At 42.6% G+C, this 14,873-nt stretch overlaps 1 pseudogene; it reads left to right on the top strand.

Moving 5' to 3' along the window:
* The first annotated feature begins 4,386 nt into the window (after positions 1–4,386).
* LOC140277469 (uncharacterized) lies at positions 4,387–14,873 on the top strand (annotated as a pseudogene).

The following is a 14,873-nucleotide window of genomic DNA, read 5'->3' as shown; positions in this document are numbered from 1 at the left end:
AGGTCAATAGGCTTGACCTGTTTTGCCAGAATCCTTCTGAGTTCCACTCCGGTAGGGCAGAAAACGTGGCAGAAGATAGCCAATTGGTCAGCAAAAACAGTCCCAGATTGGAGGAGGTCAGGCAAATGTTTGGTTGCCTCCTCAACGTCCTGGTTGGACCTGTTGTGCTGGGCTGTGTTCCTTTTTGTCGAGTGGTGGATGGGGAGAGAGCGTCTGAGGTGGAGTCCAGGCTCGGTTCTTCCACCTCTTGACTGGGCTGTTTAGGCTCTGGTGGGCCTTTTGCTTGCTGCTTCCTTTGTTGCCTTTCACACGCCTCTTGCCAACATTTTAAATATGCTATATGCTTAATAACAGTTTCCAGGTCTTTCTTACAGACTGCCTACTTTTTCTTCCTTCTTTTGCAGCTTCTTCTCAGTACTCTCTATTACAGTGGGGCTAAATGACCCTCCCTTTGGAAAACCCATGTATTTTATCCATTCACGCACACACTCCACACTCTCAGGCCCATACTTTTTTGTCATAAGGTCAAAACTTTCTCCCTGGGGAGGGGGTAGGACTTTGGAACCACTTAGTTCCTTTTTTTTTCTTAAAAATGGGGGAATATATTCCTTTTATTCTGCAAACGTCTTCACAGAATCCAGTGAATCAGCTTCACTGGCCGCTCTGCCTCTAAATACTATGGAAGTTAAAGTGGGGCCCTTATCTTCTATAAAGGTCTTCCCAGGGAATCAGCTTCACTGGCCGCTCTGCCTCTAAAACCAAAAGTTAAAGAGGGGCCCTTATTTTCTATTGGTGCAACCAAACTAGTCTTGTGACAAATTTTAATCTTTTAACCTGTAAATAGCCCTTTTTTCAATCCTTTATTAACTCTAATTGTAATGTATTTATTCAATTCTATTGATTTATTTAACTTATTGAAATATGAATTTATCATATTATAACAATACTCAACAGTATGAGACATGCTTTGGTGAAAATACCACTTAGAGACACTTAAATTCTTTCTTTAAAGACCATTAGAATACATCTCTTTTTATTGCAACTGGTTATAGGGCATGGAGTGAGCACAAGTATGAGCCACCTAGTGCTGTGCATAATATGCCTCCTCCAATGCCCCCAGCTTGTCTCAGAGAGAGAACCTATAGGGGCCCTATACCTACCATTCCTGATTTCACCAAGAAAGATCCCAGCGCGTTCACTTGTCTCAAGATAGCATTAGATAACCTTCTTCCCCCTGATGCCACAGAACTGTTTCGCTATCAGATTGTGTTGGACCATCTCCAGTTCGAGGAGGCTCGTCTTGTGGCCGACACCTACCTGAACTCACCCACACCGTATTCAGACACCATGGCTGACCAGACACCATAGACAGATATACCGGAGACCTGGAACTGAATATAATCTCACAGACTTCTCAGAGTGGCTACAATATGAGGCGTGGTGTCAAGACAGTGAGAGCCAAGTAATCATCAAAGATCACAAACCAGATGGGAGGAGGAATATAGATTTGAAATATTATCCTAAATCCACTTATCTTGCAACAGTACTTCATGGGGCTGAGGATACCTCCAACCAGCCACCCTTAGAGTCAACACCAAAAAAGCCTGACAATCTCAGCAGGAAGAAAACACGACAGGCTTACTATCCATACTGTGACAATGCAGAGCATTTTCTGAGCTAATGTGATACCTTCAAGTCCTTTAAAAAGGACCAGATCACACAGTGGATAATACTCAACAAACGCTGCTGGCGCTGTGGGAGAGCACATCAGGCCGTGCAGTGCAACCTTAAGAAACCCTGCAATAAATGCCAAGGTAAACATCTCCAGATACTGCATGATGTCAACGTCAGGCCTGCAAAGGAAGGATCCTGTTTGGTGAACTCTGCCACAGAGACTCTGTACCTAGACAGGCTCACACAGTGCAGTCGGGTTCTCCTGAAATTAGTCAGAGTCCTCCTCAACCATAAGAACAAGATGCTCAACACATATGCAGTCCTCGACGATGGCTCAGAGCGCACCATGCTCCTGCCCAGAGCTGCACATAAGCAGAGACTATAAGGATCTCCAGAAACATTAGCCCTTTGAACCATTCGCCAAGATGTGCAGCTATTGGATGGCACAGCTGTCACCTTAAGGATCTCACCCATCACACAGCCAAATAGATTCTTCACCATCACTGATGCCTTTACAGCCAACAGCCTCAACCTTGCTGACCACACCTATCCAATGGCCACGCTTAAGTCAAAATACAAGCACCTTCAAGACATTCCTATTCAACCCTTGGACAGAGTTAATCCCATGCTCCTCATTTGAGCAGACCATCCTCACCTGATAACTCCAGTAGAGCCAGTTCGTCTCGGTCCCCCAGGTGGTCCTGCAGCTATTAGGACCAGGCTTGGCTGGACACTCCAGGGTTCTACCAGAGTAGTAACTCAGCAATTGTCCTCACAGCAGTGCTTGTTTTACATCTCTCAGTCCATTGCAAATAGAACTCCAGAGAAATGTGGAAAGGTTGTGGCAACTGGATACCTTACCACTGAGAAGTGAGAAGCAAGTGACATGGTCACGGGAAGACCAACAATCTATTGACCTCCTTGAAGCTAATACCACTAGAGTTGAGGTTGACGGCATTCTCAGGTATGCAACTCCTCTGCTCCGAAAGACAGATTTCCCTCTGTTTCAGGCTCCCTTGGATGCAGTGACGTCAAGGCTAATAGGGCTGGAGAAACACCTGCTGACAGACCCAGAGAGCTCAGCAGCCTATGAGACAAAGAATAAAGATATAAAGAAGATGGAAGAAGCTGGGACTGCAACAAAGTTACCCATCCATGAAACTGCATCTGATGAGGAAAGCTGGTTCATCCCTCATCATATGGTGCAACATAATGGTAAGAGGATGATTGTCTTTGATTGCTCGTTTCTGTACAAAGGCCTGCGTCTCAATGAGTCTCTGTTACCTGGTCCCACGCTGAGTCCCTCTTTACTAGGAGTCCTTCTGCGCTTCAGGGAGCACAGTGTTGGCATTAGTGGTGACATCAGAGCTATGTTTCATCAAGTGCTATTGCTGCCTGAAGACAAACCCCTTCTCCGCTTCATCTGGCGCAATATGCTGAGAGAAGAATTGCCTGCAGCCCTATTGTGCCACCTATGCACTCCAGCACCACGTTATTAGTCATAGCACAGTTGAGAGTAATGAGCGGTTCTATGTCGAGAGATGCAGTTCATTGAGAACTATTTACAGAGCCTGCCATCTACCCAAGAAGCAAAGCAGTTGTTTGATGACCTCAGAAGCCTCCTTGCCTCTGGAGGATTCGACATCCGTCAGTGGGCCAGTAATCAGCCGGATGTTATACAGCACTTGCCTGCAGATGTCAGGTCAAGGAAGTTAGAGCTTTGGTTGGCACATGATAAGTCTGAAGCATCTGAGTCGACGTTGGGGCTGAGTTGGCAATGTGATACAGACACCTTTGGCTTTAAGCACAGATCAATCACCTACAAAGATGCCACCATGCGTAACATCTATCGTGTTTTGGATAGTCAGTATGACCCTCTTGGGTACATACTTCCCTTCACCACATGTGCAAAAATACTGGTTCAATAGCTGTGGGACTGACACAGAGATTGGGATGACTCCAACCTTCCCCAAGATCTCCTGATGGCTTGGCACAGCCGGGAAGGGGAGCTGAAGCATCTTCCACAAGTAAAAATCCCTCAGTGCCATGTCCTACACACATGGACCACCCAGAAACAAAGAGAGACATTCACATATTTTGTGACGCCTCTGAGAAGGCCTATGGAGCGGTATCCTACCTGCGCTCTGAATATCCTAACGGGATGGTGCATGTATGCTTCCTCCTTGCATGCTCAAGAGTTGCATCTCGAAAACAACTATCCATACCCTAGTTGGAGCTGTGTGCAGCAGTCACAGGTGCTCACTTAGCAAAGCTGCTAAGTCATGTTGTCCTTTGGAGTGATTCAACTGTCATCACATGGCTTCATTCATAATCATGCTATTGTAAAGTCTTTGTATGCACCAGAGTGTCAGAAATAAAAGAGCTTACAGACCTTAAAGCATGGCGATATATTGATTCTCCGCAGAATCCAGCTGATGATCTCACCCGAGGCAAATCACTGCAAGAGCTCCTGGGACACAACCAGTGGAGTCGCGGGCCAGCATTCCTGCAGTCATCTCCTGAGGAGTGGCCAGCACTCCTTCCATCAATCGATTCTACATCAGCAGATACATCTGAACTTAAGTGTTCAGCTTTCTGTGGGCTGAACTACGACGCAAGGTTTGGATCCTTCGAGGATGAGAAGCTGTGAAGTGTCATCAGCACAGATGCATTAAATGTTGCAGATGGAAGTCTAAGCCAGCAGTACAAAAGATGGCTGACCTGCCACCACCTCGACTCAGGTTATTCAAACCAGCCTTTTACTCCTGTGGTATCGATTGCTTTGGCCTTCTCCAAGTCAAGGTGGGCCGAAGGACAGAGAAGAAGTGGGGACTGCTCTTCAAGTCTCACCACTCGGGCGATACACCTGGAGGTTTTATCCTCTCTTGATTCGGACGCATTTTTAATGGTGTTGCGAAGGTTCATAGCTCGATACGGCAAACCACACGAGTTATACTCCGACCAAGGAACCAACTTCAGAGGGGGTGAGAAAGAGTTGAAGGAAGCCTTTTCTAACCTCAGTCCTGATCTCCAGCAACAGCTTGCTGCTCAGCAGATCTCATTCCACTTTAACCCACCTGCTGCACCCCACTTTGGTGGTACATGGGAACGAGAAATCCGCTCAGTGAAGTCTGCTCTCTATACCACTATTGGCTTACAGACAGTGAGTGAACCCCTGGGCTACACTTCGGCTAATGTAGCTGATTTGGATCCGGTCACGCCAAACTGTTTGTTGATGGGGCGGCCTGATGGCTTATTGCCACAAGTGGTTTACCCAAAGTCAGAAATACTTGGACGTCGGAGGTGGAGACACTCCCAGGTTCTGGCAGACAGGTTCTGGACTGCTTTCATAAGGAATTATTTACCCAGCCTGCAAACAAGAGGCAAGGGGAAGTCTCCCGCTCCTGATCAGTGGATGATCAGTTGGATCAGTCATCATGATGGTGGATCCACGGCTGCCTGGATTCCTATGGCAGATTGGAAAGGTGGTGAAAGTGTTCCTCCCACATGGCCACATTAAGACAGTGGAGGTTAAGATAAAGGACAAAGTGTATACAAGACCGATTGTCCGCCTCATTGTCCTACCTGAAATACCAGATGATGAAACCAGAGGAACAGAATAGATTATCTATCTTTCTATGATGCACATTTGACATCAAATGTGGGGGCGGTGATGTTAGAAAGACCAATAATCCGAACAGACGGATCTATATACCTGCGCGGAGGAATCTGCAGTGGCACGCTGCCATTCTCCGGCGCAGGAAAGCGACCGGTCCAGTTCCTGAAAGTCAACCACAACGAAGGCCGCGAGACGCGGAACCGAGAGAGACCCAGTGGAACCCACTGGCGATTACCCGCTGGAATTTATTAGTTATTAATTAATAATTGATTATTAATTTAACATACCAGAATCGTCTTTTTCCTTCAATTGAAAGTGGTGCCCTAAAACGAGGTTAAATAAGGCTTATTCAGATAGTGAGAACTTTCGGATAAATCCTTATATCTTATCACATCACGCTACGTGTGTCCGCTATAAATATATATTGTTGGTGCCTCGTGTGCCGGCGATATATAATTTGGCTACATACATTTTTGGCACCTTCCGTGCGAGGCGTTACGGTGAACTGACTTACGTAAAGAAGCATCACTTTGGCTGGTTTATTGTCTGTGTGTGAGCATTGCAAGCAGTGGCTATGTCTGTCTATAGAAATGTCTATAGTGTCTCTCCATGTTAAAATGATCTAAAGCACTTCTGTTACTCCTCCGAACCTGTGTGGGCAAGATCTTAAACCATCGCATGCCATAGAAGAAGAAAGACCTCAGCTCTCAGCTGACGCTTCTTCTCAGTTTTATTGCTTGCACAGCGTAAGAACGCTGAATTTAAAGGCCTTGGTAGACCGTAGTTGCGAGTTTCCAACACGGTTGATTTTTATCCTGAGTATCACATAAATTCGCTAGGCGGTGCTAAAACTCGTCACCACTGACGTCAACTCCTTACCTCCTTCGCACAGACCCTCCCTACTTGGCATCCCAAGTCTGTGGGCATCTATTAGTCGCTCTGGCTAATCACATTGAGAATAAGAAGAAAAGCCAGGAATTTGGCTTGGTATTGATGAATACTAGCTATTTTTTTTTATATATTCTTTATTGCATTTCAGTGAATTGTTTGGAATAAAACAATATCACCTTTGCTATTTGGAAACATTACTTGAAACAATTTATCCAAAATTTGTTTCTTTTACCAAAATCAGATGACCTTAACAGGAACTGATTATAAGACACTAAGGCTTAAAGAAACAACAACCCAAGAGCTTGTATGTTCCCTTTTGTGTTAGCATTAATGTTTTCCCTTTTTTTTACCATAACTGGTAATGATAAGCTTCTACATCAAATGCACCCTTCTATTTTGAGTAAAATAACACAGTCGTGTTTATTTTAACATCTTTCCTTAATTGTTTCCACAGTAAACAAATACAAAAGGAAAATTGATTTGAAGGTGAATAATCTTGTTTCCGAACTGATTAACCAAACTACCTTCACATTTAACTAAACCATCTTCCCTGTCCCAAGCTCAAACTTGAACTCAGAAACACCACTTTGTGAGTCAAGTGGAAACAGGATGTTGGACTTAGCAGAAAAGATGATCCTGAGTTATGACGCAAAGACAAGAGGCATCAAAACCCCTGAAACTGAACCAATCAGTTTAAAGCCATTAGCTGAGACAAAAGCTAAAATGGGCAAAGAAGAATCTCTGACCAAGAGACTAAGTAGCTTAACCGTTTTGTTCTTTAAACATGCACACCAAGTGATGGAACAAGCCACTGGCAAACTTAAAGCTCGGTCACAGGAAATGTCACAGTTACAGGAGGAAACCAAATTCCTCCAACACTAACTTGAAGCCACTGAGAGGGCATCGAGCCAAGCTACTGCCCAGGTAACAGAGTTAACAACACAGGTTGAGAACTCAAACCAAGAAATCATTCAACTGAATGAAAACAACAAAAGGTTTGATCAGGCACTTCAGAGCTGCCAACAGCAGTTGTTTTCAACCCAAAGCCAGCTGGAAAAGGTGGACAGAGTACAGAAAGAGTCCCAGCAATCCCTCCAGATGGTCCTGCAAAAAGTGCAGGATTTAACAGTCAAAGTTCCAGCTTTCACTCAGTTAAAAAGGTTCCTAAACAAATCTGACTATTTGACCCTGTCTCACCTCCCACTGTTGTGATGTTGCATTTGGTGGCAACATCTTTTTTTAATGTCAGTAATACAGGTAAAGTTTGTCCATAAAGTAAACACAAAAATGTATATATTTTTTTAATCTCATGCTTTAGGTAAATAAAATATGTGCTTGCACCCTATTGAGGTACACTGAATGCAGCATTAGTTGTATTTTTCTAAATACTGAAGGGGAGGAAGGTCTACGTTTTAAATGGTGCATTTTCAGATATGCCTGTAATATTCTTCTTGGCTTGACTTTAATGTGTTTGGGTTTTCCTTTTCTTATCCCAATGCCTCATAGAGCTATTAGACCTACATTAGCTCCACTTTCGCACCTGGTTTGATTTCTTTTTAAATTATGTAACTTTGTATCTTTCAGTTATATCATGTGTGTATATTTTATTGAATGTCTTATTCAGCAGCTGCCTTGATAATTGACTGTCATTCTCTGCCAAACATTTTCTGGTTCCAGCTTCTTATATGTGAGAATTTGCTGCTGTTGTTTGTTGTAAAGTCATCTTCTTTTTGGACTGCTGGTGAAGTAAAATAATGAAGGCACTTTGCACTCTGCAGGGAAATTAATGGAGTAATAATTTATTTTCTGACAATAATTTATTCCATTTTCAGGATGGAAAATGGTAAACAGACTGCACAAAAACAAGCATTAATACCAGCTTGCATCTACCCTGCACATGAATGCATAAAGACAAAAAAAGGAGAGGACTAAAAAGAAAATAGAGCCACTGTCTTTACACTTAATATGAGTGTTCTGCTTTCAATTTATTTGGATATTCAGGAGTTTCTTTGCAGCCTCCTGCCAGCATTTATGAGATGGTGATGCATCTCTTTCCATCTGAGAGGAATCAATAATTTTCAAACAGCACACAGGAGGGCACAACAGCATCTTGGTTAATGGTGATCTTGAAGCCTTTAGGGACCAACATACATATGGCTGTCAGTGTGTTTGGATCAATAACAGTGCCTCATACAGTAGAAGGGGTAACAACCCCCTCTGACTCTGTGCCTGTTATTTTCCAGAGAATTGTTTGGTCCATAAAACACCAGGAAACAGACCAAAGAGATCAATTGTTGATTCGTGTGAAATCCAAACAGAAATCTTTTGATACCGCTGAAGCTCTGCAGGCTTATGGCTCATTTTCCAGTTTACTTTCTCCCTTTTCACTGATTTCCAACTGCATGTCATCAGATAAGCTTTAAGGGAAGTTGATTTGACTCTTTTCTTAATTCTGGAGCCAACAACAATTTGTATTTTTAAACTTAGCCATTTTATACTGTTAAAGTCTTAAAATCTGGTGCATTTAAACCTCAAATAGACACAGCTGTGGTTCACCTAGAATGTGACACACCTCTGAGTACTGTGTTGCAGCGTGGTTCGTAGTTGTTTTCTCAGAGAAATTAACATGTTATTATCAGGGTCCTTCTGCAGAATGGTACTTGTGCACCCACACAATCTTTAATTCTCACTCAGATATCAGAGAGTACACAGGATTACAGATCTGTAGATGATACTTATGTGTTATGGATAGTTGAATTGTTGTGGTTGTGGAGGACCCAAATGTAAAACACTGAGCCGGAGGCAGGTGGAAGACGAACAGGAGACGACAGGAGAACCAAAAACGTAGCAAATCTGGGTAGCAAAAACTAAACTAATGAAAATTGAAATACCAAACAAGCAAGAAGATAACCAGGAGCCAATAAATCAACAACAAACAGTAACAATCAGGCGAGGACTTGACAATGACTGAAAGAAACAAAGGAGCTTAAATGCACAATAGACTGATGAGCTGGTGAGGATGGGAAACTGGTGTGAACTCAACTGAAATCAGAAGAAAGATAAACACAAGAACATAATTGAGGCAACGTGAAACTAAGACTTCAGGTAAATAAAGAAACAAATAAGATGACAAACAAAATGCCCTATCAAGAATAGACTAACACAAACAAAGAGTACATCCTAATTCAAAGCCATAGCTCCAAAATATTGAGAAACACTAAAACAGAATCAAGTAAAACAGAAAAAACAAGGTAAGGAAATCTTAGCCAAAGTCACAAATAAAACAGAAAATCCACAAACCCTGACAGCATGTTTCTTTCTATCAAACATTATGATTGGTATTTTCCTGAAAAATTATACTTCAGTGGTTGTCCTTGGAAGTATTATCCAATACTTTTTCTTTGCTGTCACACTTCACTCGTATCAAACTGTTTAAACATCACTAAAGCTTAGAAATCTATTTGAATTTATCAATTGCAACAAAAGTTTTAACTCACAACTTACAGAGACATTTATTTGGCATATTCTCATCAAATATAATGACATCATGGTTTAAAATGGCATTGCCCCAGAGGCAGCAGCCTGCTGCAGCAGCTCTGGATATACTGTGCCTTTCTTTGCATCTTCTTCTGCTTTTTTGTGTGAAACCACAGATTTCTGAAACATTTCTCTGTGCTGGTTTGGATGTCGTGCTGCTGGAAGGACTTCTTCTGGTAACTCTGGGAGTTTTTTACATTGTTAACCTGTTGGAGCAGCTAACTGAGCTTTCCGAAGCCCAAGGAATGCCTGGAATAAGACCCCAAATCCAGATGACTTCAAGAGGAGACATCTAGGATATAGAGCAGGAACAAAATGGAAAAAAAAGGAAGAGGAAGTTTAAACCACTTCTGCCCTTGATCATCATGGGAAATGTGAGATCTCTGGTGGATAAAATGGACAAACTTGGAGCCCTGATGAGGACACATCAGGAAAACCAGGAAGAGACCTGACTGCAGGAACAACTCTAACAACTCTCTGCTCAGCTTTAAAACTATACAGGCAGACAGAGAGGTAACAGTAAAGGATGAGGATTACAGAGCTTGTTAACAACAGATGGTATAATCCTGGACATGTCACTGAGAAGGAGTGTTTCTGCAGGCCAGATGTTGAACTGTTGACTGTGAGTTTCTGTCCTTGTTGTCTACTGAGAGAGTTCACCCGTGTTACCTGCTGACGCTGTGCGTGACATCATCAGCTAAGTTGTTGCTAAGCTACAAAAACAACACCCCAACCCACTGATGGAGACCTCTGAGGATTTTTTACCGCACCGTCCTCTCTGCTATACTTCAACTTTCTAGATGTGTGTCAGCTAATTTTTATTTCATTTTGTTATCTCTCTATAACAATAGCATTTTTATTAGTAATTCATATTGCTGAAATATAATTTAATCTCAGGGTAATAAAGTATTATTGAATTAAATCAAACAGCAGCCATTATTATGACTCCTAAACTTTCACCCTCTGATCCTTGTTCCTCTGTCTGGACAAAGAAGAAAATCTTGCTCATTTGTAATCTAGTCATCTATGAGAATGGAGAACAGCTAATATATTGCCAAAGCGGCCCATCTCGCTGTCACTGATAGCTACTGTACAACATGCAAGTCTGTCAGTGTTTCTGAACCATTCCCCAGTTAAAACTTCAGGTTAATTTTTGTTCGTGGTCCCACGACAGATGGAACTTGTCAGAAATGTGGTGATTAAACAGCCCACCTATTTAGGCAGAGATATGATCAATTAATTTCACTGTCATGTCAATCAGTCTGTAATAATTTATATATAGAACAATTGGAGGTTGAACATGTGGCTCTCACTTTTAAGGTTCCAGTTGACTGAAGAATACCATCTGTCACAGCTCATGTTTTGTTAAGTCTTGTTTTCAGGTAATTTGTTATGTTTTCAGGTTCTTTGTCATGTTTTTAGATTCAGTTCTTGTCATGTTTCTTCCCTGCCATCAGCTTCTCTCATGTCACCTGTTTCATTATCATCAGCTGCACTCACTCAATTTCACTTACCCTTCATGCCACAGTCGCCACAGTTAAGTCTTGTTAAGTCTGGTTCTTGCCTCATAGTCTTTTCTTGTTTGTAATTCATAGTCTTGTTATTTATAAGTCATAGTCTTGTCTTGTTTTGTTTGGATAGTCACAGTTCAAGTGTTTTTGATAACCGGCTCAGCTGCGCCTTTTGTTCTTGCCTTGCTTTTGGAATAAACCTTTTTGAATTTGAAGAACTGCATCTGGGTCCTACCTTACCTTTCACCACCGTTCCCTGACACCATCAGCTTTCATTTTGTACTCGTGAGGCTTTTGCAGGTTTACGTTATTGTTTTTTTGAATGTGCAAAGTATTTTGAATTTACACATGCATCCCAGCCAGCTCTCAGAGAAAATTATCGGCACTAAACTTATTTAAGTCATTGCTTTTACCATGGATGATACTTTCAGTGGTGCTCATCAATACTTTAATCAATCATCCCATTTGTACTGTAACGGAAAGACGGTGTGAATCTGAAACTGTAAAATGTGAACCAGACTAATTGTCAAACATTAACATGTGTGAACCCAGCTCCTCTTTATTTTCTGACCACAAACAAAAAGTTGTATTCATTGGTAACTTATCAAAGAAATTATTTAGAATTGAATTACATTGTTTAGAGTTCTAAACTGGTTTGTGCCTGATCGCGTTGGTTAGCTTCCAAATCAGGATTATATTGGGTTTGTGTTACAGTTGAGACAAGTGGGAGGTTATCCATTAAATTAAACCCAACGGTAAGGACGTGACAAAATATTGTCTGTACCTGTGTGAGAGAATCATTTGTGTACTCGGGATCTGAATTTTCCAAATTTAGAATTGCAACCTTTTAATAAATAGGATAAAAGAAATGTGTGGTGAATATATGAGCTGGTCACTCTGTCCTTCAGCCATAGTGTCCTGATATTAAGAATCTGTCATGAAATTTAAATGGCAACGTTTATACATCAGGTGTACACTGGGATTTTTTTCCAGAAAGACTCATACCAGCCTTGAATGATACTGAAGCAGATAAATCCACTCTGTCAGCAAACATTCATTTCTGCTCAGCCGCTCTGGACTCTGGAGGATTGTTGTTTTATGTAAGATGCTGGCCCATGGCTAGGCCATCTGTGACTAAGAAGGAGAAAACAAGCATGCAGTTTCTTACAAGCTACAATGAGCATGTTGATACACTGTGTTTAATGCTACCCATGTTTTAAAGGTCACCATGTTTCCCTTCTCCTTCCAGACACATGCATGTCAGCTGAGCTGGAAAGTCTGGTTAATTTTAATGCTAATGTATCTGCTGCCTGTGTCTTTCCTCCACCAGTAGTTTTTTACATACCAGGAGGAATTGTAATTTTTTTCAGTTCTAAAACTGCGCTTTGTTCCTGTTTCCTAAAGGAAACTATCTTCATCACCTCCTGAATCAATAGTTCTGCATTTGGGCCCTCTTCCACAAGCTACAACAATGAATCATGACTGTAGGTGCATCTCTGAGCTTTTATGCAGCCCAATTATCAGATCAACATTTTCTTTGTGGTTTATGACCAAATATTTGCTTTTTCCTGTGTTCATTCTAACATCATAAACTAAAGTCTGTCTGACAAAAGCAGCATTTCTCTCCAGAGAAACTGAGAATTTCCAAGCTCCAGACTGTTAATTCCCTTCCCGCCCGCTCCTGCACATAATATTAATCACAAATGTGTTAAACACTGTCAAACATGTTCACACATAGAACATTGTCCAGATATTGATACTCTCCGAGCATTGCGCACCAATCTCAGAGCTGCTGAAAGGAAATAGCACAAGTTAAAAGATCCTGCAGATCTAGCTAAACTTCCAGTGTTACTGATGCAAAAAAGTCTTTCTACATCAACAAGATTCATAGTACTACTGACACCCGGAAACTTTTTTCCACCTTCAAAACTCTACTTAATCCTCCACCTCTACCACCTGCTACCAATCTAACAGCAGACACATTTGCCTCATTTTTTACTGACAAAGTGGCAGCTATAAGCAAACACTTTACCGAACCTTGTACCACAAAATCTGCATGCAGAAGTCCTACTTCATCATTTTCCTCATTTACCCCTCTCGCTCAGAGCAGTGTGTCTAAACTTCTCACATGTAGCCGTCCTACTACATGCCCGCTGGACCCCGTTCCTACTAATCTTCTCCAATCCATTGCTTCTACTGTAACTGCAGCAGTCACGCATGTGATTAATGCTTCACTGACATCGGGCACATTTCCTACCACATTCAAGCAAGCTCAGGTTACACCGCTGCTCAAGAAACCATCCCTCCCTCCAACTGATGTGGAGAATTATCGACCGGTCTCTCTCCTCCCGTTTCTGACTAAAATCATTGAAAGGGTGATCTTTAAGCAGGTCACCGATTACCTCTCGCATAACAACCTCCTTAACCCAAACCAATTTGGGTTTAAAAGTGGACACTCCACCGAAATGGCTCTGTTGGCTGTGACAGAAGCCTTAAAAGAAGCCAAAGCGACAGCTAAGTCCTCTGTACTTATCGTGCTCGACTTATCAGCTGCATTTGACACTGTCAACCGCAGTATCCTTTTGTCCATACTCTCTAGCATGGGCATCACAGGGAGAGCACACTCCTGGTTTGAATCATACCTCACTGGTCGGTCTTTCAAAGTATCCTGGCTTGGTCACACTTCTGCAGCGCACCATCTCGCCACAGGGGTCCCCCAAGGTTCAGTACTGGGGCCTCTTCTCTTTGCCATATACACCAACTCACTGGGACAGATCATCCGATCACATGGCTTCTCATACCAATGTTATGCTGATGATACCCAGCTCTATCTGTCATTCCCACCTGACGACCACACGGTCTCAGCACGAATCTCAGACTGTCTCTCTGACATATCAACATGGATGAAAGCCCATCATCTCCAACATAACCTCCCAAAAACTGAACTGCTTGTCTTCCCAGCCAAACCAACCATACACCACAGCATCTGCATCCAAACTGAATCCCTATCTCTTACTCCATCAAAGGTTGCTAGAAACTTGGGTGTCATGATTGATGACCAACTAACCTTCAAAGATCACATTACCTTGGTTACTCGTTCATGCAGCTTTGCATTACTAAACATAAGAAAGATCAGACCATACCTAACCCAACATGCCACCCAACTCCTGGGGCAGTCCATGGTCATCTCCCGCCTTGACTACTGCAATGCTGTCCTAACTGGTCTACCAGCCTGTACTATGAAACCTCTGCAGATGGTGGAGAACGCGGCTGCGCGTCTGGTCTTCTATCAGCCTAAAAGAACACACGTCACCCCTCTGATCATTGAACTCCACTGGCTACCCTTAGCCCCCCGCATCATATTCAAGTCACTGATGTTAGCCTACAAAGTTCTTAATGGAACGGCTCCCATCTACTTGAATGCTCTTGCAAAGGCTTATGTCACAACTCGGTCCCTCCGTTTGTCCCAGGATTGTCGTCTAGAAGTGCCTACACCACGCCTAAGACAATCCAAACTCTTTTCATGTGTCGTCCCATGATGGTGGAATGACCTACCGAGCACTACCAGAACAGGGGCGTCCCTGTCTGTCTTCAAGAAACTCTTGAAAATCCAGCTCTTCAGAGAGCATCTCCTATCCTAG

The sequence above is a fragment of the Leuresthes tenuis genome, unplaced genomic scaffold, assembly GCF_036924035.1.
Source record: "Leuresthes tenuis unplaced genomic scaffold, fLeuTen1.0.hap1 SCAF_19, whole genome shotgun sequence".
In the NCBI taxonomy this organism is placed as follows: Eukaryota; Metazoa; Chordata; class Actinopteri; order Atheriniformes; family Atherinopsidae; genus Leuresthes; species Leuresthes tenuis.
Note: the sequence above shows the minus strand (reverse complement) of the source record. Positions and strands in the feature narration are given on the sequence as shown.